The following is a 5,855-nucleotide window of genomic DNA, read 5'->3' on the forward strand; positions in this document are numbered from 1 at the left end:
TTATGGGGATCGTCCGGGAAGTACCTACATTACATACGTATTATGAATTCTAAGGAAGGAAAACCGTATTAGGGGCAGAATGCTGGCTTGCTTACTTGCTTACACCCATCCGTCGCCTCACGTGTATCTTATCCATTCTATCGGTCGGATGGCAGTGTAATTGCGATAGAGAGTAATTCTAATGGAAAATTGGCAGCCACACGCACAGGACTCGGTAAGGGGATTAAGCAAAACCGCGCAACTGGAAATTATATTAAACCGTTCCTATTCAACGGATGGCAACGTTGCTTTCGTTGAAACGTACGAACGAGTCGCGTCTCGTCGCATCGCGTCGCAGCACTTTGAACTGTCATCGTCATTACTATTTCCCAGTGGCTCAGGCCGCGGCACCCTGCACCATCATGAGGAAAACAAAGTTACACATTTCGTCGACGCAAATTAAATTTTAACAGAACGTAATTGAACGCCGTCGTGCCGCTCTATACGTTCACGGAATTTATCCCATTCAAACGTAATACAGAAACCGCGGATAAATTTTCTTCATGTCTATCTAATACCTACCTAGCTATCTACCTAAAATCTACATATAAATCAACTGAACATTCGCATACTTTACATATAAACAAAATACATTAGCGTCAGATATTCAATCGAACCATCTAATCTCTTTGACTGCATTTCTCTTACTTTTTTATTCTTCTGCAATAGAATACATAGGAAAACTATTTTCCAATATTTATGTTATTTGACTTAGCTAACGTCATAATTCATAATTATATTTTTTTAATCAAAAGGCTAATAAACCTTTCATGGTCAGTATTCAAATTTGATGCCTTTGGTGAGGACAACAATTGCCGAAACGTCGGATAAACGACTCCGTCGACGTTCTCACCGACGGAAGACAATCAATTCTATCACTAATTAGGTATAACCGAATGTTTTGGCCAACCACAGTATCTATCCCCAAAGTAAAAAGTCCTATGAATCTAATTTGTCTATTTTATCTGACCATTATTTTCAATTAGAATCATTATTATAGGTATTTATCTTTCACGCTTTTACCAGTGGTGAATCTAAAGGGAAGCCTGCAGCCTCCCCCAGAAACTCAGGCAATTTATTTCTAAAGAATTATTTACTTACACTTACTATTTTGTTACGTCTAATAATAAACTCTATATGTTACTATTTTGTATTTCATTGTCACGTCTGAAAAATCTTAATTTTTCTCTAAAATCTCAATTCAAACACCTCTCTTTAATAATACATTTGATCCACCAATTGCAATTTCGATATGTCACAATACAATCTCTTCGTGAGCACAGTCATCCCCAGATAAAAATCCTGGATTCGCCACTGTATTGTACCGTTTACCTCTTGGTTCGTAACACAAAAAATAATAAATATAAAACTTTATAAACTATAGCTTATAAAATAAAACAGCACCATTGAAAATTTATTTAATAAAAAAAATTTTTATTAACAATAAAAAGGGATAATTGTCTTTAATAAGATATATTTTAGAAACAAATGGGTATATTAATTATTATTATTGACATACGCCCTTAAATTAATTAGATTATTATTATTGTGATGTCTTTTATAGAGAAAATTTACTCCCGACGTACACGCACCCAAACGTACACAACTAATTAGAAATAGTCAGAAATAAAATACAAGATGTTTTCGCTCAAAATTTGATTAGTAAGCATTTCTCTTATTTTCTCAATAACTATTTTTGCATAACATTTTAAATTACATCTAAATTTACCATATAATTTTGAAAATTGTTTGACCTAGGACGTCTTCTTAATTATTTAACGATTAACATTAAATAATTATGAATTACACATCAAGGAAAGCATTATTTTGATCGATTTAGTATCATTAGATATGGGATATGATTAAAGTTAGGATCTGATTTTGAAATCGCTCATTGATTCTATCTATTATCCTATAACGTGAATATTTTTTATATAAAAAAAAATTTAAACACCTACTAGATTCTGTTAGGCCTTAGCAAATCCTAGTTTATTATAAATATATGTTAATATATATAAATAAAAACAAAAATTAATAGTGTTTATAAAATGTATCCATTTTTGACTATTTACTTGAAAATCGTTGATTTGTTTCATCATAATACTTATCAAATCTGTCGTAATCGTCTCCGTAATAATAAAATTCGCCTAATCCGAATCCGTTCTTCACTTTTACAATCGGATTTTTAAATCGATTGCTACTATCCATAAGTTTCTTAATATATGCTACCGAAGCAACTACGAAAGCTATTTTTGCTGCCATCAAGGCCTGTCCTGATATAACAGCTAGAAGTTTTAGTAGCAAAGGACTTAAGAAGGTAAAAGCCCCCATCAAACCCAAAGCAATATAATAAACAAGTTTATATTTGTCCTTTTTCTTCAATTTTCTCCCGGAAGCCATTCCATTTGAAGGATAATTAATAGGATCGTTGTTCATTGTTCTAAACTCTTCATTAGAATGATTTTTTCCAAATGCAACAATGTGGATTTTAAAAAAATCCCAAAATGCATTCTTTAGCCTGGAAAATCCGTCGGAAAATTCTCTGCTTGTAGACGATTTTTCTAATCTTACGTTATTTCTAAATAGCGTAAGTCCATCATAGAGTTGGACACTGAAATCCATGAACCTTTCTATCACAAGTGCAACTTTGTTTGCCACACATGAAAACTTTTCTTCTTTAGATAAACAAAACGATAATAATTCAGTAAAGTTGTTTACATCATTTTCATTTTCACTTATCGCTTGCACTGATACAGACAATGCGAACACTAGCACAATTACAACTGTAAAGGACATGACTGTAAAAGTAGTACCTTTTCGTGGGACAATTTATTCATAATGATCTGAACCTGTACCATCTTACCGTAATCTTTTCCGTCACGGAAATACGACGATCTCTCGAAAATGATATCTAGTACGCTAATTTTCTTCAGAGGCGGAGATAGAAAATTTAACAACTATTTAAAAAACATTCTTTTTAATATTGATTCTTCAATAATTAAAAAAATTATTTCTATAAACGTATTCTATACACAAAAAGCAGTAAGGTACCTATAACATTTCGTTATTCAAATAATCCAAAGCATTCGTTATCCTTCGTTTGCCTTAATAAACTTATAAAATTAAGATACCGTTGATGTAGTATCTTAAAAACTAGTGGAAGATTTACCTCAGAAAAACTCCTAAATATCCGTAATCTCAAAATTAATCGTTACCTTCATCTTAATGAAGCTTGGTTACATATCTGAATTAAAAAGTACCTAAGAGGGTGAAAATTTTTAAATTTTAAATACTACTGCAGCACGTGAAGCCGCGAGTAAAATCTAGTAATTTATAAAGTTTAATGATTAAAAATCATGCAGCCATATTGAGTTTTGATTTCAATTTGCATAAGAACATCAGGAGAAAATTTGATAACTGTTATTTTAATAAAATACACTGAATTTTCTAAAAAACCATACGCTTATTTTGTCTTATGAATGCAATAAAAATTGGTACATAGGTGTATCTTTTGTGACTGCTGTAAATTCAACTGTATTTTATTCAAAATAATCATTTTCTTTTTAATTGTATAATACTTAACGAGAATTTTTTAATGGTACCAAGCTTTAATTAACGATACGAGACATTTGCTATAATTTTTAGTATCACTAAAATAACATATTATTTTTCACTACGTAAGGAGTTAGACAAAGATAAGTGCGCTTTCATAAGCAATTCCGAATTTTATTAATACGTAGGTAACATTTTTTTATTCAAAATGACTTATCTAAATTAATTTTCATTTACAAATTTTGCTATCCTTTAATCAGATTGTTTTTCTGCCTAAATGAAATTCCCATTTATTGTACAATACATTCTACAAAAAAAGAAATATTTACGTAATTGGTAGGCATTAAGGACCGTTTTACTACATAGTACCTACAAATTTTATACCAAAAAGTTTACAAATTTTTTATTACTTTTAACTTTTGTTTCTGTCGCCGCTTATGACTCAAGCATCTTTTAAAGTTCATTAATGTACCTATTTACGGTAACGAGATAAGATGGAGTAATTAGCCTAAAAACGCGAAACTGAGACGGCGTTCTACTTCCGGACAATTTAAAATCAAAAGGTAGGGAAAAGTCGCGTTCGGTCGTGATATTAAAAAGTGATTTGTCGTGTCTTTATATCTCACCTTAGAGCACACACCGTATAAATTACTCTTATGGATGTGTGCATATGTAAAGGAATCACCATTCAAAATTCAGAGTAGATTCCATTTTCGCAAAAGAAAATAGTAATAACGACATTACAAACAAGCAACAAGCATGTATATACTTACATGTGACTAGTTCTGCACTAAAAATTCTTTTTACAAAAGTGCAACAAGCTATAACTTCATATTCATCCCGTTTTACATATAGGAACTATTGCAAATTTAGCAGCAATGAATAATTTACATATTATACTACTTCTTAAGAAATACCAATGAATGAAATCTATATCAATTATATTATTATAACTAGTTCTTCCCCCTATTAGTCACTGTGAGCTCGAAACTGTTAGCACCATTGCTTCGAGTGGTCGAAATTCACTTTTGTGGTGAACACAATTTGTTTAATCACTTTCTTTGTGTTAAAAATTGTTTGAAAAATTAAATTTAAAGGAATTGTTTGTAGATATGTATGCAACACATCGTACACTTCAGCATAAGAAATTGCTGATACGTAATACTACTTTGCCCTATGCTAACAACACTCATAATTTCTTTTATATATAATATTATAAATATAGTACCTGCTATATACCGTAAATAAATCGCACGGTGATTTTTTTCTTTAAAATTTTCAACACGATTAGTAAGTACACAGCAGCGACATCTGTGGTCGGACTGACTGTACTGCTAAGGCGCNCTTAACTACTTCGTTCGTTCATTCCTTGAAAAAGTGACAGTAATATAATCGATAAAGTACAGTATTTATTTACAGAAGTGACCTGTACATACATTGAAAGTATGAAAGTGTTGGTCAATATGCTTATTAACCCAATATTACATCAAATTTAAAAGTAAAAATTCAACTTCAAACAAATCAAGACGCTTTGATTAAAGCAAAATTAAGCGGCGTTTTTATTTAACGATACAAAAGGGATTTTTATTATTTTATTTAGATGGTATATAGGCGAAATTTGGATCCATTTCGATATGGGGTGAGGGGGGAAAATCGTCGGTCTAACCGTTTCACGTAAAATAGTTCATATTCCGGGGAAAATAGTAGTACAAAATTGCTTAAAAAAATTTAATCCGAATAATTTTTCCCACTCATCCCCCTCCCCGCCCTTATTGCCTGGACTATAACATTAATAAGGTGCGTAATATTTAAATATTATGAAGGAACTCAATACTTTTTCAGTTGTGTTAAATCATAAACTTGTAGTTTTACATTGTCATTTTTGTCTTAGTCAATGTGGGATTTAAAATACACAGCGGTGTAGCCTACCTTCAACTCACACAAAGAATTGATTACGTCCCATAGTTCAGTATTTAATTATTTAAATCCAGGGCAAAATATTTCTTTAGTATTATTTCATAAATAACGTTCAATATAAAAAAGCACTTAATAAATCGTAAAACTGATTAAACTTACACTACTGTACCCTCCTTCTTTACAGATAAGATATTTTAAAGATACTTTTCCGGGTGAGCTCTTTAAACTAAAATATAAAACTTTTTATTAATTTTTTATGTTTTTTTATTTGTTTTTTTCAAAATTTTATGTTCAGTAGTTTCGGACATAAGGGGGGAGTGGTTAATTTTCATCTATTTTCTTAAATA

The sequence above is a fragment of the Agrilus planipennis genome, unplaced genomic scaffold, assembly GCF_000699045.2.
Source record: "Agrilus planipennis isolate EAB-ADULT unplaced genomic scaffold, Apla_2.0 scaffold48, whole genome shotgun sequence".
Classification (NCBI taxonomy): Eukaryota; Metazoa; Arthropoda; class Insecta; order Coleoptera; family Buprestidae; genus Agrilus; species Agrilus planipennis.